The sequence below is a fragment of the Struthio camelus genome, chromosome 32 (assembly GCF_040807025.1).
Source record: "Struthio camelus isolate bStrCam1 chromosome 32, bStrCam1.hap1, whole genome shotgun sequence".
Taxonomy (NCBI): Eukaryota; Metazoa; Chordata; class Aves; order Struthioniformes; family Struthionidae; genus Struthio; species Struthio camelus.
This window is the reverse complement of record NC_090973.1, coordinates 2,389,373-2,410,801: the sequence shown is the minus strand read 5'-3', so window position 1 is coordinate 2,410,801 and position 21,429 is coordinate 2,389,373. Positions and strand designations below refer to the sequence as shown.

Below are 21,429 nucleotides of genomic sequence, written 5' to 3'. Positions count from 1 at the left end.
CAGCAGAATGATGTGGGGTCGACTGCCTGTGTTCACATCCACAGACACAGAGATCACCCCCAGCTGAAGCACCGAGGGCTCCATGATGTGCCTGGAGGAACGCTCAGGATGCCCAGGCACAGGCTCTCTCTCGAGGCAGCAAGGAGAGGAGCAGGGGCCTTTACAAAGACAGGCTCTGTGAGACACACTTACCCCATCCTCGCAAATGTATTAAACACTCCTCAACAGTCCCAGCTACCTTGCGCTTAGGTATGGAAAACTGATTCTTCCTGGAGACCCAGGGTCAAAGAAGGAGAAAGTGATCAGGGGTGTAAAGGCAGTCCTGCCATCGTGGGATCAGGAGTCACTGTGCCATGTGAGAAAAGGCATTCAGAGCTGCCCTAAACCTCGTGTCCACAGGAAACATCTCACTCAAAAAAGCACAAGGCTGCAGGATCACCCTCCTCCATGCCTCCAAGTGTCTCACCTGCCACGAGACGCTTTGACCTCAGCTTTCTTCTCCTTTCCTTTCTGCATATTGGTAGCTGTTATTCTGGGTAGAGGATGCCTCTCCCTGAAGAGGAAACGCTTGGCAGGAAGAGTTCCTGTAAGCAGGAGACAAGAAAACACTTCAGGACAGCATTGTGGAGACCTTTGGAACAGGAAGGATAGGCAGATGTGCTCAAGCTTGTGATAAAACTGTGAGGCAAGCCTCAAGCTGATTCCTTTCAAAGCTTGCTTCCTGGGTGGTCTTTGGTCTTTCCAGACACTGGCTTAGACTATCTGTCTTTTCGTTTTTACTGGGCAATATCTTTTCTTGTGGAATTGGTTTTCTCATGTTCTATCCCATTCACTCGATGGAAAAGGGGGCTTGCTGGGATGTCCTGGTGACCGAACAGAGCCTCTCTGGGGGCCATCATTTCACACAAGGCAAGCCGATCCTTGGATCAGTCTACTGATCTCACATGCCTACAACTCCTCTGTTGACACAGTCAACACAAAGCCACTGTTTTGGGGATGTGTAGGAGAGAGTAGGAAAGAAAGGTTAGAACACCTTGCTTTGAAAATGAAAGGAAGTCTTGGCACAGGCTACCAGACTTTTTAACCATCTGACTTTTCCCATCCTGAGTCACTTGAGATTTCCCATCTTGGGTAAGCAGCATCACCTCCAGTGCCTCATGCTACCCCTGGGAGCCATTGCACTGGAGCCTTGGCTCCAATGCCCTACCCAGCAGCACAGGAGGAGAAGGCACAAACCCCTGCCAGGAACCAGCTGTTCCATTCCCTTTTTGCCCCTCGCGTTGTCTTTTCCCATCTCCTCTTCCTGGCTGGGCTTCGCAGGTGCCACAGGTGGTTTTCTAGCTCTCCTCTCAAGCTTGTACCTGGAAACAGGGAAAAAGGCATCAGTCCAAATGAAGGACACCACACTTCCTTTGCACCTTGTGTGAATAAGGGGGACACAGGGGCATTTGGGAGCTACTGTGAAGTCCTCCTTTTTGCAAAGCAGAATATACAGAACATGCCAGATTCTGGAGGAGCATCTTAGCAAGCTGAGTGACATCATGAAGACCTCCAGGGCCTGGAGGGGTGTGAGTTTCCTCCTCAGGCTCTTCAAGAGCTTCCTTACCCTTCCTGGTAGGAAAGCTCACTTTAACCCAGATCCTCTGGGCTGCCACTGTGACCATCTCCCATCTCCTGTTCATGTTCATGTCCAGGCAGAACAGGCTACTCTCCTTCCCTACAGCTTCCCAGCACCATTTCTAACTCCTCTCTCACCCTCCCAAACACCCGCAGGCCCTCCCAAGCTGATGTTTGTGCATCTGTAAAAAGGAACCTCCATCTCCCAGGCAGGTAATGGAACAAAACACTGAGCACAATGGGAGACAGCACAAAGTTCTCCAAAAAACCCCACTGGGCACTGGCTTCACTTGGGCCTAGATGGGCCTCCCATCAAAAAAACCTTTGACCCAAGAAAATAATGCAGGACACATCATTCACACAGGTCTCTCAGAAGACATGGAAATGTCCCAAGCCAGTGACTAGTATGGACCTGTACTTGAACTCACATTGGAAAGAGTTATTCTCAAATGACTTTTTGAGCAGCCTTCACAAGCACTGGCAACACAACGCTACCAAACATGCCTTGAGAAGCTGCTTGCTTGGCCAGCCAGGGGCTAAGAAGCAACAAGCCATACTCACTCAGGAAAGACAATGGCATGGCCAGACCAGGTCTGAGAAGCTGCAGTTTCAGTGCCCAAGAGGACTGAATCCCTCATCTCCGGCATCTGCAAAGGTGAGAGACACATGTGAGATGATGCCAACGAAAGTATCTCATCGCTCACAGGGGCAGCAAATTTTTCCACTGCTCAGAGAAGGTGCTGCCTCTCTGAAATGTTGAATCTCTCTCTTCCTCACAGCAGCCCCTCAGTTATACAGCAGAGCAGCTGGAGGGAAATACATGAGAAAGGCTAGGAACACTGCTTTTTGCAAGGCTGAGAATGCAGAGACTCAGCCCAGACACCAGGTCTTTCCTAATGCAGGAGTCGATGGAGGCAAGCACAGGGGAAGGCATTTCACTAGCCGGGGGTCCTGGCTGCTCCGTTTTCTTTCCCTGCTGGCTTGAGTTGATGCCTCCTGAGCTGAGAACAAAGGGCTCAGACGTGGGGTTAACCCCCACAGTCTCTCCTAACATTCAGACAGCTGCCTCTGCACCATGGAGGAATAGAGAGACGCAGCCCTTCCTTTCCCTTTGCACAGAGGGTTCCAACTATGAAGGCCAAGTCTCTAGTGTCTTTCTAAGGGGCTGGTGAGGGTCTTGCTCTGGGACCCACTGGGAACAAAGGCTGGAGAAAAGGCCCTGGCCCAGACAACGGACTGAGAAGGCACCATGGACTAAGTGAGAAGGAAGAGACAGAGCTGGGAAGCAGGGCTGGGCTACAGCCTGCTTGCATCTCTGGCTTAACCCTCAAGGGGCTCAGCTCGGCCTGCTTCCACACCTCCCCTTTCCAGCTGCACCTGAAAGCCCAGGCTGAAGCACAGGGCTGCACTAGAGACCTGGGCAAGGACATTGGGCTCCAGTGAGTCTCTCTGTGACATGCTGCGGCCACCACTAGCAGCGGGCAGATGCACACCTCAGGACAGAAAGTCCCAGGGCCCTGGGAAGAGCTGGTCAGCACAACTAGACCAACACAGCAACAGCAGCAACAGGGCTCTGGCCCCACCTGGGCCTTGCTCTGCCTGTGCCTCTGCTTCCTGCCCAGACAGTGGGGTGAGCAGCGTTCCCTGCACAAATAAACCTACACAGACACAGACCTAAAAACACCACTGAGCAAGAGGATGAGAGTGAGGAGATATTCTGGCCAGCTGCCATATGGGAGAGAAGACACATGCTCAGGCCCTCCAGCTTCAAAGAGAGAGGACTGAAGTCACCAGAGACTGCCCAGAGATGTCTGACATCCCAGATGGCCCAGGCGGGGGCAGGAGGGAAGGAACTCACTGTTCCTTCACCACACCACAGTGCAAGGGCATCCCATGAAGGGCTCAGGCCGAGCTTCCAAAGGGACGCACATGTCCCTTGATGCCTAGAAATATTGTTACCTCGCTTAAGGGGAAGCTGTTGAACTCGCTGCCTTACCATCTCAGACATGGCCAAAGGACACATGGGTTCAAATGTGAGCCTGACACAAAGGGGCACTAAACCATGGCTGTCTGGAAGATGGGAAGTCTACTGGGAAAAACCACACAAGACCTGCCCTTTCCTTGGACTTTTTCCCAGAGCACATGCAAGCAGTGCATGTGGCTGCATGAATCTTTGGGTGGACCCAGTACAGCCTATTCCCAGGGTCTTCTCTGCTGCCAAATCCTCTGAATGCTCAAGACAAACTGTCCAGGGAGCTGCCATTACTGCAGGCCAGGACTGTCCATGCCCCTAAACAGGTCATGGCAGGCTAATAGAATTGCATTCACTCATGATTTCAAAAGGACCACAGGTAGCACTGCAGAAATGGAAAACTTACCCCAAGAAGAGCTTCTAGCAGCTGCTCGGTCCCATTCAGCCTTCTCAGAAAGTCTCTGTAAAATCTCATTTTCACATCTACCCCTTGAATAACAAGCATGCCGATGTCCTTCAACACAAGGGCAACATTCTTCCCACTCTCGAGGCAACAGGAGAAAAGATGCATGGTCTCTTCTATGCAAACCTCTACTGTTTTCCGAGGAACAGAGATATTCGAGGCTACACGAGCATACTTCAGGGGCTCAGGGAGCTTATGACCTAGGAAGCAGCAAAAGAGCAACAAAGTCACAAGCGCAGCAGGCTAACACAGAGCATGGGCAAGAGCATGCAGGCAGCTTTGAGGTCTTCAAGCAAGACCCTGCCACAGAGCTGTCTTCTTTAAACATCTGGGAAAGCTCCTGAAGGAAGCTGATATCACTGCTCCCTAGGAGAAGTTCAAAGCACTCTACAACTGGATGTACAAAGTGCAATGGGCCAAGTGCAATGCTTTCTTCCCTACAGACATAGAAAGGGCCCTAGCCATCTCGTAGGAACATGAGGCATGATGGCAGGACAGGAAGAGGAGAAAGGGGGCCAGTTCCCATGTTGAGGGAGTGGGTGCCAGGTCATGATACTTGTGCCCACACTCAATGCCTTCCAGGGCGGGAGAGATTTAGCTGTGCCACGTCACATGAACACAAGGAAGGAAAGAGGGGAAGGAAAACACAAGCACTGCATGACACCCCTTCAGATCCTTCTGGCCACCCCCAGCGCCCTCAGAAGTACACAGCAAACATCCCTGCTTCTGGTGCCAGAGGTCCATCTCCAAGGAGTGCCAGACTGATGTTGCCGTCACAGAGAAGATGGAGTCCTTTCAGAAGAAAGACCCACTCCAAACACAGCTCGGAGCTCCTGCTGCCCCACAGGCATCACCAATGTCCACTACCACTGCAGTGCTGGCAGCACTGACCAGCCATCTCCGCAAAGCTGGCCTCTGACGGCTTTTCAAACACACTAGTTTCCCCATCTCCATTTCAAGGCTCTCTACAGCTGCCTTGGACCCACTTCTAAGTAGAAGGAGAATGCAAGAGCCACCATGAATGCTGGTATTTGCCTTTACAAGGTCTGGTGTGGCAGTAAACACAGACCAATGGTTTTAATGAAATCTGATGAGAAGAAGCATCCCCAATACCTCTGGTGTGTAGCCAGCTGTTAAAGCAAGGCAGAGAGAAAGGGAGTCTACTTGTATTGTACATGAGGATGACATGATAATTAAAGCAAATGAAGGTGTTCTCAGGACCTGGTGAAGGAACTCTGGCTGTCTAACACTGAACAGCAGTTATGCACAGCCCACAGATGTCCCACGCGGAAGCCAAAGTTTCAGCCTGTCTCCTTACCAGGAACATAGGCCTTATCATAGGTGAGGCCGTGGACCTCTGCAATATTCTTCGAAAGACGGAACACGGGTCTGCGAACTGTCAGAAGACCACGCTTCCCACCACCAACTTGCTCAGTCACAATATCAAAGGTCCCAAGACGAATAACTCTGACTCCCTGAAAAGAGGAGGAAGAGAAGAATTACGAGACTGTTAGGTGGACAGGCTGGAGACTTGTCAGAGCATGGGGCTTGGTGCCCTGCCTGCTCCTGCCATACAAAGGGGACAGATGGAGCTCTCTGGGAAAGAAAGCTTTGGAGAAGCCTTGGAGCAATTCTTTGTAAGAACTTTCCAGATGCTTTCCTCCCCCTCCTCTTCACCCTCTCAAAAAGACAAGTCAAAGCCAAGACGTCATCCCTCAGACACATAAGAGGCAGAAGAAGGGTTTGGTGGGGAGGCCCAGGATGGCAGACCCACCTGGTTCAGCATCAGCTGATGAACAATGTAGTTAGCCACACCTTCCCAGACAGCAAGGGTCTCTGGAAAAGAAGTGAAAGACATGTCATGCTCTGGGTGGGCCAGCTCAAACCATTCAGCACATGCCTAACCAAGGAGATGACAAGGGCAAGCATATTCAAACCGCATCCCCCTCCTCAAACACACCCCATTCCCTGGCAGGGGCGGCAGGGCTGGGGTGGGCACTGCCTTGAAGCTATAACCTTTTGTCTGCCCCCAGGAGGGCTCTGCAGCTGAAACAGAGCCATTAGGACATGCAGATCCTGCCACGGGACATCCACAATGTGTCCCTGAGCTCAAAGCCTGCTCTGCCAGTCTGGAGGCACAAGGAGACCCAGTGGGAAGGAGCTAGAGGCAGAGGCCCGTCTCCCAGACAGAAAGCCCCACTGAGCTGAGTCAAAGGCCAAGGATTCATTTCCAGCACAGGTGTTTCCAACGGCCTCTCCAGAGCCCAGCAGGAGCTGCAGGACCCCTCAGCCTCCTTCACACAGGTCTCCTTTCCTTCCAGATGCAGATCTCCCCCTCATCCCTCCCTAGGGATTTTGGCAAGGGATTTCCACCCCTCAGAGGACAGTGCTGTGCCCACAGTAGTCCGGGGGCTCAGGGCATCGCCCAGGCTCTCCTCTATGGGGCCAGTTTCCCTGTATGGGATCCCCGCACACACAGGCTCTGCATGGCCACCAGAGCATCTCCAGCTGCTTCCCCCACCTGGAGCTCGGGTGGGCCATCCCCACTGCAAGGCCAGCAGTGACCCTTGGGGCAGGGACTTCTGCCCGGGGGCCCCAGGATGGCAGGGGCAGCATCAGGGCCAGGACCCAGCAGTCCTGGTGGCCGCACTGGCCCCTGAGCCAGAGGAGAACGTCAGTCAGGGCTCTTGGGGCACCCACCAACTCATCCAGCCTCCCCCCAGCCCCAGGGTTTCCACAGCCACGTCCAGAGTTAATGATCTCTGCCACGGCTCCCAGGAAGGAGATCCTGAAGGCCTTACCCTGGCGGGGGAGCGCTGGCACCCCCTGCCCACGCTGCGTCCCCTGGCCAGCGTCCCAGAGCTCCATCCTTGTCCTCCTCGCCCTGGGTCACCCCCGCAGCGGGAGGTGATGAGGAAACAGCTCCTCTCCTCCTCCTCCTCCTCCTCCTCCTCCTCCACACGTCCCGCAGCCCCGCACTGCCCCGACCTCCCCTTGCCGTCTCCCGCTGGGCTCGGCGGCTCCTGGCAGCAGAGCGGTGCCGAGAGCAGCCCTAGCGCCTGGGCTCCCCTGGCCTCGCCGGGACGTGTGGGGAGAGGGGAGCTGTGGCTGTGACCCGGGATGTCCTCTGTGACCACAGCCCGTGTCACAGAGGGGCACGTCCCCCCCTTGCCCCAGGGCCCCGGGGGGCCAGGGCTGGCCCTGCAGCAGGCAGGGGCTGCGTGGGCAGTTGGGGGGCTGCCGCTGCCCCCACGCAGGCCCTGGGGCAGGGATAACCCCACCGGGGTCCCAGCCGGGCTGGGCACTGCGGCTGCGCTCACCCCGGCCGTGGCCCCCATGCGGGAACCCGGCTGCGAGGGAGGGCAGTGGGCACCCACCCGGGGGGGCCCTGCAGCGGGCAGGGGTGGGGTGGGGTGGGGTGTTTGGTTTGTACTCCTTTTTGGTTTAAAAAGGTTTCTGTAGCAGTCCCTCACTGTGCAGCAGCAGGACGTGACCCCCCCGGAGCACCCACAGCCCTCCCAGCCATTGCTGCACGCGGCCCCGGGCCGAGCTGGGGGCAACTCCTCCCCGGCCCCTCTGCACCGGGATGAGCAGCAGGACGGTGCCCATCAGTTGGGACAAGCGGCAGGATGGTGCCCATCTGCTGGGATGAGCTGCAGGACGGTGCCCATTTGCTGGGATGAGCAGCAGGATGGTGCCCATCAGTTGGGACAAGCAGCAGGATGGTGCCCATCAGCCCCACTTGCACCCCACTGCCTGGGCGCTCCTGGCCCTCCCGTCCCCCCGGCCCCTGGACATCTGCCCCGGCTCTCGCCCCACTGAAGGAAGCAAACAGCAGAGCAGGAGGAAAGTCCTCATGGAGAAGTCAGTGGTCGCACAGTGCCTGTCTGGAGAGGTCAGACCACAGTCAAGAAACACTTAACAGCGTTCACCATGCAGGGAAGCTATGAGCAAAGTCCCACAGCGACCAGCGCTGGCATCTGCCCTCCAGGGCTCCTTCACACAACCCACACCACTCCTGTGAGGGTTTTGTGGTGGGCAACATGTGCAAGGCTGCACAGAAGGTTAAACAAATGGATAGCAAAGAGCTTCACCAGCCCCTCAGCACAACGGTACGGACATGCTTCCAGGCCCACGTCCCATAGCCTCGAGCTGCTGGAAACAGGGAAAGTCTGCTGGAGGGGGAAGAACAACAATCATTCTCTTGTTCTCCTTGTTTCTTGCACACTTTCCCTCAGCACCTGCTAGCAGCAACAGGTGGGACCGCTGTTAGTGGGCCAAGAATCACCATGAACAGGGCATATTCTGGATCCAAAAGCTCAGGCAGCACTGTTTTGCCTTTTTGCCTCCTCCTACATAAACACCATTATAAAGTAGATAAAAAAAGAAAAATATTTATTTCTGAATAACTAAACATACCAGTATTGTACTTTTAATGGCCGTGCAAGGTAACACCCAGGAGGAGATGGGGCCAGGAGGGGCTGGACTGAGAGGGGAAGGCACCACACAGACCCAGCCCCGACCTCCCCAGGCACCGCATTCGCTGGGGGCCCAGCCAGAGACCCTTGCGATTGGGGCTGGCCTCACTCCATCATTACACCTGCCCTCCCCACCCCTCGTAGGGCTGAAGGTGAAGGTTGTCCGTGACCAGCCTCTGGGGCTGGGGGTTTTAACACAACCTATAGTGCACAGGCAACCCAGTGTGCGCACACACACAGTGCACACACGTTTTGCAAACACACACCCCACAGCATGCACATATATTCCAAAGTGTGCACACACACATGTAGTGCAAACACTCTGTAGTGTGTGCATACCCCAAAACGTGCACACATACTCTGGAGTTTGCATATTGCATAAACACCACAGCGTGCTCACACCCCTCAGTGTGCACACATACTCCAAAATGTGCACACACACACACACACACACACACACATCACACTACACACACACCCCACCATGTGCACACATACTCCAAAGTGTGCGCATACATCCCACAGTGGGGGCGTTCACCCCAGTGTGTGCCCACACCTCAGGGCAGGGTCTCGGAGAGGACCTGCCTGGCCCCAAGGTGGGGCTCCAAATGCACCCATGAATCCATGAGTCCTGAGTCTCTGGGGCAGGAAACCACTGTCCCTCCCAAACCACTTTCCCCTGCGTGCCCCTTGTCTCTCCCTGTCCTTGCCTCCCTTGGCACAAATATCATAGCGTTGCTCTATCTTTCCCACCTCTCTGTGCTGCCCTTGTCCTTCCCCTTGGACTCTCTGGGTAGGGGGAGGTTCAGATGCAATTCAGACACCAGCCCTGCGGGTCCTGCCATGCAGACATGTCCTTGACATGGAGGTGCCCAAGTCCCCCTCTAGACTGTGGGGCTCTGGGCAATGCATTTTGGAGGCTGAGAGTGAGCCAACTCTCTCTTCAGGACTCCCCATCTTTAGGACATTGGACTATTTCCCTGGGGTGTCGGGCTGGGCTGCAAGCTGCCCTCCAGAAGGGCACAGCTCTCCCCTTGCATCTGGGTGTCATCTCAGTGCCCCATGGAGAAGCCATCTAGGTGCTAAGGCCACGAAAATGCTGCTGGGCAGCTGGATGTGGGGCTGGGGGGCAGCTGGAATGAGCCTGATGTGCTCCTGGCTAGAAGGGGAGGGCTGAGACCCCCCTCAGGTACTCTGGGAAGGGCTACTGAGCTTGGAGATCTACACTTTAAGACTAGATTCCTCTGCTCTCAGCAGTGTTGTTTCTTTTTAGGGTAACATGAGTGCAAGTGTCCTCCACTTTGGGGGCACAGGGCAGCTGGGAAGAAGAGGGATGGACAGGCCAGCTCTCCTCCCTCTGCACCAAAGACACAGTGAATCCTTTTGCCCCTCAGGAATCACAGCTCTTCACTGCTTATCACTGCCAAGTGCAGTTGCAGTGCTGAGGATCTCTGTCACCAAGAGTCCTCCCCAGGGATGACAGGGGAATCTAAAAGAAAACAAACAAAATCCTTAAAACTATGAATGATCCCCCACTGTGTTCGGGGCAGAGTTAGGCTCGGGTGGGTACAGACGGGTGAGACCATGGGTCCCATGTCCATTAGCAGAGCTCAGCTCCCCTGGCCACAGTCAGGGTGTGATCTCACACCCCTTTCCTGCGAGGGTGGCAGCCAGCGGTCACCACGGGCTGGTCCCTTCCCTCTGCGGTGCTCCAACACTCAAAGCAGAGCAGGAGCGGAGGGGAGGAGAGTCCGGACGCAGCTTGTGGGGACCGACGCGGTGCTCCCCCGAACCACCCCCGCTGCCACAGCAGGCGTGTCCTCACTGCAGCCTTCGCGTAGGGGCTGCAGCTTTCCTGCGGACACATCCGGCATCACCAGGAGGACTTTGTCTTTTCAGGGCTATTCTCCTTATTCCCACACCGTCCTGCGGTGCAGCAGGACACCGCCCGCCCCGCCCCGCCCCCACCCCTCCGCCCCGCCTCCACGCCAGCGCGCATGCTCCGACCCGGCCCCGCCCCTCAGGCCCCGCCCCACCTCCCCCGCATGCGCACTGCCACCCCCGCCCCACAGGCCGGTCCCACCCCAGGAGGCCCCGCCCCACCACCCAGGAGCCAATGGGGGAGCGCGGGGTGGGCGGGACTTTGGGGCTGGAGGCGTCACTTCCGGAGTGGGGGGCGGGGCTGGGGGTGCTGCAGCTGCCGGTGCTGGAGGCTGAGGAGCTGCCGTGTGCGGGGCCGGGGACAGAGGGCTGGGGACAGAGCAGGGCCTCGGCGGAGGGAAGTGTGTGTGGAGCGAGACACCTCGTGTGGGAGCTGCCGTTCTTGCGGCGGGTGTGAGGGGGAAAGGGAAGGGGCGGCCCCGAGCGGGCGCTGTCCTCGCCGGGCCGAGGAGCAGGCCGGGAGCGCGGCCTGGCGGGGGGAGCGTTGTCAGGGGACTCACGGGTCAGGGCCCGGGTTTCCCGGGTGTTTCCAGTATTCCTCGACACCACTGTCCTCATTGCTTTCATCGCTTGGCTAAACCCCAGTTGTAAAGGCAGAGCGTCACCCTCTCATCGAGGTGGGTGTTGCTGTTGGAGATGGAGGCATCTAAGCATAGCTGCATTTTTCCTTCCTTCTGCCTTGGGTCCATCCGTGCTCCCTGCCTCTGGCTGCTTTAGCAAATCCGAGCTTTCCTCATTTATTACTGAATTATGTAGAGAAAATGGCTCCTCCTGTGTGATCAAACTACATCTGACCCCGAAGGGTTTGAGAAAGGACAGGACAGCACTCTCGCGGATGGTGAGTGCTCTCCTAAACCTGGAGCAGGATGAGCTTCTGTTCAAGAGCGGGTGTTGCTAACTGTAGCCAGGTATTTAAGCGTTAGGTTTAAGGTTATCCCTGAAGGTCACATTGGGAAGGTTGAGTTGTACTTTGTGTCTGCTGGAAGGCTGCTGCTGGCAAGTTGTGCCTGAAGACGGCTCGACTGAAACTAACGTTGTGCTAAAGGTTGACCTGGAGGACACAGAGATGTTTTGCCTTCTTGAGTTTTACCTTCTGAAATATGAGCAAGTACTGAATGAGAATGCTTTTTTACATGAATAGATTTGCATTTGCCATCTCCCCCCCCTCCCAATATTTTGTGCTTGATTTTGGTCGTATATTGTGAGCAAACATCGTGTGCTCTGTGAAGGATATCATTTCTGTTGTAGGAAGTTTGGGTGTACCTGACACAAAAGGGGAGATGGTCCAATAGCGGTGGTACTAGCTTGGTGGGAGGATGAGAGTTGAGAAGAAGGGATTTGGTTGAAGAAAGACTGAAGAATCCTTCCAGTGTTTTCTGTTTGCTTTCAAAAAGACTAGGAAGAAACTTTAGAAACCACCTTCAGTTTCTGTTCCTGAAGCAGGAGTATTTGCCAGACTCCCTCTTTGTATCAACTGACAAACTATGTCCCCTGACTGCTGCCTCCTGCCTGGTTAGGAAGTGTGCAGCTGAGAGTTGGTTGTGAGACCTAGTTCCCGAGCATTACTTTAGCCGGATGTTATTTAAGTGGGTGCCTGTGAGTTTCTTTTCTGTCTTTTATTTCGTGTCCTACGTGGGCTTGTCTTTTTCTGGAGCTTCCAGAAGGTAGTGATTTGTGTGTTTGCTTGTGACCTTAGATGGCTTAGTACTCTTTAGTCTCTTTGTTTCCTTGAGGAAGGAGGCAGGCTTTACGTCTAGGCCGGGGTGGTATGTTGTTGCTGGTAACAGCCAGAAACGTTGGGTGCGAGAAGGGGGTGTTAGTGGGAGGCATGTGAGAAAGAGGCCGAAGTCGCGGTGGTGGGAGTCACAGCTGTGTGTGAGCAGTCTGCTGCCTGGTTGAGGTGTGTGGGGTGTTGCTGAGATGCTGCCGCGGTGGCAGGAGGTGCTGCTGGAGAGACCGTGCCGTGTGTGTGGGGGAGATGATCGGTGAGGTGCTGGGAGGGGAGAACTCAGGACCTGACGCGTAGCGTTGGGAGTCTGGGCGCTGCGCAGGGAAGTCGGTCTGTGTGAGACGTGTGTGTGGCTGCCCAGCCCTGTTCTGCCTGTTCTTTCCTCAGCATCGAGGCACGGGTGGAGGACCCTGGGCAGACTGAGGCAAGGGAGAGAACATCAGGAGTTGTACGTTTTCCAAGTAATTAGTATGCCTTATTGTTTTTGGGTGTTGTGTCCCTAGGAAAACTCTGGTTCTTCTCCTAAATCATTGTTACTGAAATGGTGAGGCTTTTCATTCATGATGTTGTCTGTGCTGAGTGACTGTGACAGGATACACTATTTCTCCTGCCAGCGGTTGAGATCCCATGTCAGCAGAGTGACCTGGACTCCAGGTGTTGTTCTCTGGTTGTGTGCCTCTGCCCATGGGCAGCAGCGAGAGTGTTTCAGCTGAAAGTCTCCTGTCTTTTGGTTGAGGATGTCTAAATCAGCCGGAGCTTTTTTGCTAATATAGCTTGTTATGGGAACAGTTTGACCCGAGGTTTCCAAGGAGCAGAGTCTCACACACGTATAGCAGCAAAATGAATGATTCATGTAAATGAGAGTACAGCATAGTGACAGCTTGAGCTGGGTGCCTCTGGGAAGGGACCCCGAACAAAGAAATTCTGGGGTAATTATACCCTTTACAGTTTTATTTCCCACCAGCCAGGGAAGGTCTCCTCCAGTCTTCTTTGCTGAGTCGGTGGTCCCTCTCCTTCTGACTGGTGTCTCTCTCCTTCTGACTGGTGTCTCTCTCCTTCTGACTGGTGTCTCTCTCCTTCTGTCTGATCTAGGCCTTCATCCCAGGCTGGCTGCCATGTCCTTGTTTCCCACAGTCCCTTCCCTTCTGGAAGGTCAACCACAACCCAGGTGCATCCCATCTTGTCCCCTGCATTCTACTTTGTATCCTCATTAGCTAGTTTTGTATTTGTATTAGCTGATTGTAATCTGTTTTGCAGTTACCTGGTGGGCAAAGTCACATCATCAGCAATGTTTCTGGAGTTCACTGACAGTTGGGCCTTGAGGCCTGCCGGCTTCATCTACTTCGGGCACTAATACTAAGCAAGAGTCAGACTTGGGCTAAGCTGAAGCTAAATCAGCTACAGTTCTCTTCTCTAACAAGCTTCTGTCGGGATCTATGGAATTAAGCAAGCTCTTTCTGGAAAGAACGACAACAAACCCCAAAATGCTGTCAGCTAGTTCTTGGCTGAAGTGGCTTTGTAAGGTTTTTGTGAAAGTGAAGATGCATGTTACAAGTGAATGAGAGAGCCTTTGGTGTGCGAGTGACTTGCTTAGGCGTAGGCGGAAGTCTGTTCTCCTAGGGGTGACCTTTGTAGCGTCTGGCTTTTTGCAGTAATGTCAGTTAATCAATTCCTTGTGCACCCTTAGGTGCCCTTTAGTTAACTGAATGTAGAGTTTAGACAAGACTCTTAAAGAATCCCTTTGTAACTATGTCTTTGCTTTGTTTTGGTGTGCTTTGTTTTCTTTTGTTTTGTTTGTAATGATGGCAGAATGTTCAAATCAAGGAAGCAAATTGCACCATTTCTGGACAAGCTCAGTTCCGTTGTTTACATCAAGGTCTTTTCTTTTACGAAGCTTCTCTACAAAGTTGAAGGCATGTATCTTTTGAAGGTGTTTTGAACTGTGTCCTGCAGAGAGGCCAGGTTCAACGGGTTTGCTGACAAACAAGTTTCTTCTCTAGCCATCAGCTTGTTCAAATGTCATGTGTATAAACTTACTATTGTCCCAATGAAGTTTTTTTTTCCAGTTTGTTCCTTAAATAAGAGGTCCCAAGTACTCAGAGTGGTCTTAGAGAAATGATCTGATCAGGTACAGAGTCTCTATTACCATCCTGGACTGAATGGCTTTAAAGCACAATGGGCGTGGGATACCATGGGTGTCGGTTCTAGGTCTGCCCCTTGAAAAGGTGGATCTTTGGTGACAATGAAGATATGAGTTTTTGGAGGAAAAGGGATGTATATAAGGAGACCTTCAATGTCTGTGTGTTTTCTTGATCTTCAGAGCCTGTGTTGTTTTAATGGGGACTCCTTCCCAAATGGGGACAGTCTCCTGACTAGCCTCTAAACTGCAAGTGAACATCTTTAAGGTGCCAGCTCAGTGTGCTGGTGTTTAGTTTGAGTGGGCTAGCTCTGCGTGGATGCAGACATGGTTGCAAATGTTCATGTTTTCCCTTGCAGGATAGCACCTAACTCTCAGTATTCCTCCCCAATAGATGCCCAAGGAGGAGGAGCTGGTGGCTTCCCCATCTTCCAGCTAGTGAAACTGATGCAGAGAAAAGAAAGGGCTTCTGCCATGTGTAGGTGGAAGAAAGTGGGGAAGGACGCCAGCTCTCCCTCCTCTCCCAGTCTTGCTGCTCCAGAAGAGTGGTGCTGCAAGCTGACGGGATGTTTTCCCTTGTTCATGTGTGCAGCAGAGGTGGTAGCCAGATTCAGCTCTTCGAAAGCCTTTCTTAACCGGGAGGTGGCTTCTTCACAACTGAATGTGACAACATGGAAACAGCCCATTTCTGCCTTTCTCTCTACTTCTCTCAGGCATTACAGAGCAGCAGAAAAAGCTCGTGACCAGATCCAGCCAGTGAAGCAAGCCAGTGCAGGGGTAAGCTTGTGTTGTTTCTTATTTCCTTTTTAGGGAAAGCTGATTGAGTATTTTCAACCAGAAATACCTGCACTCTTCCCTGTATGCTGTTGAGTGAAGAATGTTCTCATGCCAGGTGTTATTCCCAGGGGAAGGGGGAGCATTCTTCAACAAATGGCACTTTCCCAGAGGTCTCGTGCTGTCATGTATTTTGTTTCTACGCCATTGTGAATATATGAAGAAAAAGCAGTATTTAGGAGGCATGACTTATCCCACTTCATCTGGGCAGCAGAAAACAGTCTAAAGAAGAATCCGGTCCCTTTGTGGACCATCATCTTTCGTCCAGATGAAGACATGGTCCCCTTGGCCACTGGGGAAAATGAGGAAGAGGGTGATTTATCAGAGGTGCTTTGTACAAGCAATAGATTCCTTCAGGAAGGCTCTCTGTATTGGCCACAGGGGGAAGTGCAGAAGAAGAGCTTAGACTCTGCACCTTTCTGCAAGGTGTATACAATTGTCGGAGACTGATAGCACCCCCTCCATTCTTTAGCTCTTTGCAGTTATCACTTCTGTTTGTCGTTCCCCATCAGAGCTGCCATTCCAGCTCTAGAAATGGGGCTCAACATGCTTGCACTCAGGACAAGTTCTGTCCAGTTTCCCTTCACGCAGTGCTTGGATAGAGCAAAGAAATAGATAAGAACTCAGTTTTGCAAAGCCAAAAGCTTGGGCCAAATTGTTCCGTTCTTGCTCAGAAATGGAGCAGTTCCCCTCTCATCCTGGGCATCATCTTGTTCTGGTTCCAAGTGTGGTTAACATACTGCACGTTGCCCACACAGGAGAGACAGTTTAGTACTCCTCCTCAGTGCATCATAGGGAGTGTGATCTCCTTGTAGTTCCATGCGCTTATTGGAGAGTCACGCTGCTCTCTGCTCATACGGGACACTTGAGGGACAATACTGCAACTCCAAAAGTGTCTGGTAGGTCCTGTCTCTGGCTCCTGCCTGCTGCACAGTGTAAGCCTTGGCAGGTAACTCAGTGTTCTCTCACGCGTCAGTTGTGTGGCATTTGGGGAAAAATCCAGAAGTGGCTGCCTTCGAAAAGACTGGAAGGATCAAGTAGGTGGGTGTGGGATATGAAGGTCCTGATGCCCCCAGAAAGAAGGAAATAGGAATTCAGAGGTAACAAAGGTGAATATGTTCCACCTAATTGCAGTTGTCAGAGCGTCTAAAGCTTAGGTGTGAGCTTAATCTAAGCTGAGGTCTGAGCTGAGACCTAATCTCTGAATCAGGCAGCTAATTCCCCTGCACTAGGCCCCTGGCTGTACAAAAGCTTTGAAGATTGTTGTCTGTTTTAAGCTTTGTTTTCTTAATCGTAGCATTGTAGACCAGGACTATGGCTGGGAAGTCAATGGTTGGAGCTTTGCTGTGGGAGCTAAGGATCTAGATTGTTCCTCCAGCTTGATGGAAAGTAGAGGAGTGGTGAACAGCCTCTCTGCAAAGGATAGTGCCATGTCATACCCAGCAAAGAGAAAGGTAGTTTCCCTTTGATGTTTTTCCAGCTGTGCAGGTATTGTACTTCTGCCAGCCCCTGGTCTCACTCGCCTGAGTGCTCCAGGGGCCTCACCTGCTCTACGACAAAGTCTGAGTTGTGTTTGGTGGCAAATCCTGGGGCTGTCATTGCTGGGCAGTATGATGTCCTCAAACACTGTCCTCTCTCCTTTTATTTCCCCCAGCTCCAAGCCCAAAAGCTAGACGTGCAGACTTGGGAGGCTTCAATGTAACTGATAAATTGCTGGACCAGCCGTGCCACTTTACCAGCAGCTGTTTCTTTCTTCCTTTACAGGAATGATCTTCTCAATTTTGTAGATTCTGCTGTCTTCAGGGCTCATGTTTTGAAGTTCTTCAGGGTAAAATGTCCCCTTGATTGTTTTGTGACTGTAGTCTATTAAACAGGACATGGGTATCTGAGCCCTTCTCACAGCTCCTACCATACAGCTCACAAGCTACATTTCCTTACTCCACCGTGTCCCTGCCCTTGCCTGCTAGCTGGGGAGGTGGCTCTGTGGGAGGAAGTTCATGTGTCTGTGGCAGAATCTGAAGCCCTCACAGCAAAGCATTTTCTCCAGCTCTCAAATCTTGTTTCTTTTTTTCTTTTTTTCCTATTTTCTTTTTTCTTTCTTTTTTTTTTTTTTTTTGCAGGGAGGTGGAGAGTTTGGGCAGAAAAGGTGTTCTGTGTCCTTGGAAAAATGAAGACCCCAGGAAGAGGCTCTGCCTTGGCTAAACTGAGGTGTTTTAAGTGCAGAGAGCCACAGGTTGGAGTGCCCTTGCCATCCCTGAAGAGAATAAGTTGGTTTTGCAGTGGGATGCAATTCATCCTGAGGAAGATGCCTAGGAGGAGATTCAGTGCAGAGAGCTGGACACCTAACTGTGGGTGCTGGTGCGGAGGTACCTCCCTGTGAGCTGGGTAGTTAATCTCACCTGGAAATGTACTCAGTGCAGAGGAGTGGGGAGTAATTCCAGAGACCAGCCTTCCATTGCTTCAGCAGCTATCGAGTGCCATTTTACATTTCCTAGGATGTCCAACCTGTTATCTAGCTGTTGCAGCAGGTGGTGAGTGGGAAGTTCAGGGATAAGGGGAGCAGGAGTTGTGTAGTGTGGCTTGTGATTTATGCTGAAGAGGCACCACTGAAACAGTGGGACTTGGGAGCTGGGGATCAGTTTTTTGCTCTTGCATGGGGTTTCTGGTGAAGACGTTGGGTCCCAACAAATGGGGTCAGGTTTCAGGGGTGCTGCAGGCTAGGCCTGAGGAATATGTATGTCAGCACTGCGAGGCGGTGCTTGAGGATGGAGGATGATGTGGGGAGAGTTACGCAGGGCTGGGGCAGCAGGGATGTGTCGACTGTACTGAAGCAAATCATTAAAGCTGTGTGTGTCTGTGTGTGTCATTAATGGAAGAGCAGCCGCACATCAAAAGTGCTACTTGAGGGCAGAGCCGTTTGTCCCTTTCATCTTCCTGCAAGCGATGCCTGTGATGCTTTGGTCTAATCAGTGCCTGGGGAGGGACATGGATTTCCGGCACCAGCTCCATCTCTAACAGCCCTCAGCAAGCCCCGTTAAACCTCCAAGACACTTTATTCCCGTGATTTCACTTCACACTGTGTGACTTTCCCCTGGGAGCTTGTAAGATTGTGGGAACCACAGTGAGCTTGTCATTGCCTCTAATCTGCAGGGTGGCTAGTAGGAGAACTTAAGAGTGTTGTTAAGTACAAAGTTTTTAATGAGCACGTGATGTAATCTGGTTTCATTTGTTTCTCATGTTTAAGCCTAACAAAGTTATGCTAATGTGTTTCAAATGAACTTCATGAATGTCCTTTTCCAGTGGCGATCTAGTGCTATCCCATGTAATATGCGTGGGACAGTGGGACGTCTGTTATGAAATGTAGCCTTCCAGGGTGCACTGATGTCCCAGAATTTCAGGCCTTCCTCTTCCTGCTGGTTCTAGTTGTCTGCATGATGATTCTCCTTGGGAATATCCACGTTTTTGTGCTGGTGACTGCGGAGCAGCATTCCTGGTCCTTTCAATCCTGCCAGGGATAGGATGTGTTAGTATCCTATTCATGAGATTGGGAACCCCTTCTGCCACAGAAAGACTTTCTCAGCCATCTCCTTCCACCTCACTGTAGTAAGAACTTTCTGCAGCAGCCTGGTGACTGTGTATCTCTTACCAAAACCCAGCACCCTGACAAACCCTAGCAAAGGGTTTTCTGTCTTTTACACAGCCCTGCCTCTTCTAATCAAGATGCTCAGGTTGCCATTGGTAATCCCATCCCCAGCCGGCTCTTTTTAATCTTTCATATCATAATGGAAAAGATGCATTTAAATATGCATGCACGCATTTGTCTGAATGTGTGTCTTCAGTCCAAGAAAGATAAGGTTAAGTGAGCTGCACAAAGTAGATGCATTCAGGAGATAGACTCCCAACCTGAGCAGATTGTTATCACCTGATCTGAGAAATAGCAAGCTGAGTTGTAATATTTTCCTGTTGCAATGTAGCTTTGGAACAAATACTGTGTTTAGGCTAGCTGGGAAGCAGGTACATGAAGTATATTCACAATTACAGCAGAAACAAATCAGCGCCAGGTGCGTCACAAGTGCTGGGCTCAGCACTGGGGAAGGAGCCTAGCGCAGTCCCCCCATGTCCCTCTGAGGCCCACTGCCACCACGCAGGCAGCAGCACAGCCTTGGTGCCAGGAGCTGGGCGAGCACAGCCAGGCTTCTATGTGACATGGCCCTTGGGAGAAGGAGCAACCTGGAGTGTGCCAGTGCTGGGCCTGTCTCACTGCAGGCTGCATAGGGGCTAGTCCCTGCCCTCACAGTGCTTGCTTACCAGGGGACCTGTGTCGCCGGTAACTGCCAACCCTGGTCCATCCCTGTCCTGTGAGCAGTGTAGGGGATTGACAGGCTCGGGAAAGGGACAGGAGTGTCTGGGAAGCTCTCACAGCCCTGCGTACACTTGATGGCTGCAATATGCAGGCTCTCACCTTCTTGGCTTCCTTGGTCAGGTAGTGACCTCTCGGTTTTCTCCTTTTTTTTTCAGGGCAGTAGCCCATTGCCCCAAAGGGAGCCCAAAGGAGGGAGGCTGCAAAAGCCTACAAGGACAGCAGATGCCTTGGTTGTGGGGTTCCCCACCTCAGATGTGAGCTGGCTGGCACGCGGGGCTGAAGACCACAGTCTTTGTGGCCCAGCCTTTTCCCAGAGTGTCATGGGCCCCAGCTGAAAAGGCAGGCGCTCCTTTTGGGAAGGGCTGCATGCACCACACGCCTGCCCCAAGTCTGAGGTGAAGGGGGCGTCTCAGTGAGGCGGTGGGGAAGTGGAGGAAGGATGGGTCTGGTTGGTGGGGCTGTGAGAGGAGCAAAGATGGTCTCCTCCTCTGCCCACACCATGCTTGCTTCCAGAACTGCAGGCATCCAGCGGAACATGCCGCATACTGAGCTGTCAAGGTGCTGCAGCCACTGAAGAGCCTTCTGGGCCTCCAACACCCCCACACAGACTTCTACATGTCCCTGCACACACTGGCTCCGAGCCCCAGCACGCTGCCAATGTGCTGGCGCCCTCTGCACCCAGCTTGGCCACCTCTCCTACCGATCCACAGAAAAGGGGCCCTGCTCCCACTTCCTGCCACAGCAGTGGCACGCAGCTGCCACCACACTCTGCCACCCTGGCCCCAGCCCTCACCAGCTCTGCTCTCTCCTGGGCAGAAGACCTTCCCGGGCACTGCTTTTTCAGGACCCTCCGCGCTTTCTCCCTGGCCATGCTCGCAGCTTGCTTCTGCGCCACCTGCAAAGCCACCAAGGGCACATTGTCACCGAGCATCACCAGCAGAGCGAGGGCAAGGGGCTGCTGCATCCTCAGCACCACTGTGGGCACACGACAAGCCCCACAAAGGAACTGCCACACCTTCGGGACGGGCACTTGCTGCTCAGGCTGCATGCCTTTTCCAGAGGCCTGCCCGTTTTCCCTGTGTGCCTGGAAAACCTGCACCGAGGAACCCGTGGCCACAACCTGGACAAACTATGCGTGCACACAGAGCAGCACCAGGGTGAGCATGTGGGGGTTAGGAGTGGCACTTACGTCCTTGCTGCTGGGTGCGGAGACCGGGACTGGAAGTGTGACGCTTTCCAGGCTCTACAACGGAAGAAATTGGTGGCACAGGCACTCAGAAGGAGCGTTCTTCAGCCCTTTGGCATGCAGCTCCCACGCACAACATGCCTAGCGCACCTCAAGGCATGCAAATCCTTCAGGCAAGAGTCACAAGCCAAGAGCTCAAGAGCCCCGACTCCTTTCTGCTGAGTGCCACCACAAAGAGCTCCCACCCACCGCCCTGCTTGGCCCTTGCCTCGGGCCTCTGCCGCCTGCCTGCTCCCAAGTAGCCCCCCTGCAAAGCCTTGTGAGCACAACAGACGCCTTGCCTCAGAGGCTTCCCTGCATCACAGGGCAGCTGGCTGGCAGCACGCGGGGCTGAAGACCATGCTGGCGCACAGCCTTTGCGCCACCTTTCCCCAGAGGGCCTAACGGGGGCCCCAGCTGCACGGCCAGGCCCCAGCTGCAAAGGCAGCTGCTCCTTTCGGGAAGGCCTGCATGCACCACACGCCTGCCCCAAGCCTGCGGCCAAGCTGCCGTCTCGGGGAGCCAGTGGGCAAGCGGGGGAATCATGGGTCTGCTTGGTGGAGCCGGGAGAGAAGCAAACATGGGCTCCTTCTCTGCCCACGCCAGGGCTCCTCAGCTCAGGAGCATTTTTGGGGGCAGCAGCTCAACTTCACACCGCCCTCCCCCAGCA

At 53.3% G+C, this 21,429-nt stretch overlaps 1 protein-coding gene and 3 long non-coding RNA genes across 5 annotated transcripts in view; 2 read left to right on the top strand and 2 right to left on the bottom strand.

Moving 5' to 3' along the window:
• Positions 1–21,429, top strand: part of LOC138063507 (maestro heat-like repeat-containing protein family member 7) — a 330,369-nt gene that overhangs the window by 178,855 nt on the left and 130,085 nt on the right. The window lies entirely within an intron of this gene.
• LOC138063501 (uncharacterized) overlaps positions 1–21,429 on the bottom strand; it is an 87,102-nt gene that overhangs the window by 38,413 nt on the left and 27,260 nt on the right. The gene's annotated exons all lie outside the window — the stretch shown is intronic.
• LOC138063550 (uncharacterized) lies at positions 11,227–16,529 on the top strand. Of its 2 annotated transcripts, none has more exons than XR_011137087.1 (3): positions 11,227–11,309; positions 15,051–15,114; positions 16,477–16,529. It is a non-coding gene; the product is annotated as an uncharacterized lncRNA (long non-coding RNA). The 2 variants fall into 2 exon arrangements; XR_011137086.1 differs by having other exon boundaries at positions 16,469–16,528.
• Positions 18,003–20,779, bottom strand: LOC138063498 (uncharacterized). Its single transcript, XR_011137077.1, has 3 exons — positions 20,724–20,779; positions 20,328–20,429; positions 18,003–18,676 (listed from the first exon to the last, which is right to left on the bottom strand). It is a non-coding gene; the product is annotated as an uncharacterized lncRNA (long non-coding RNA).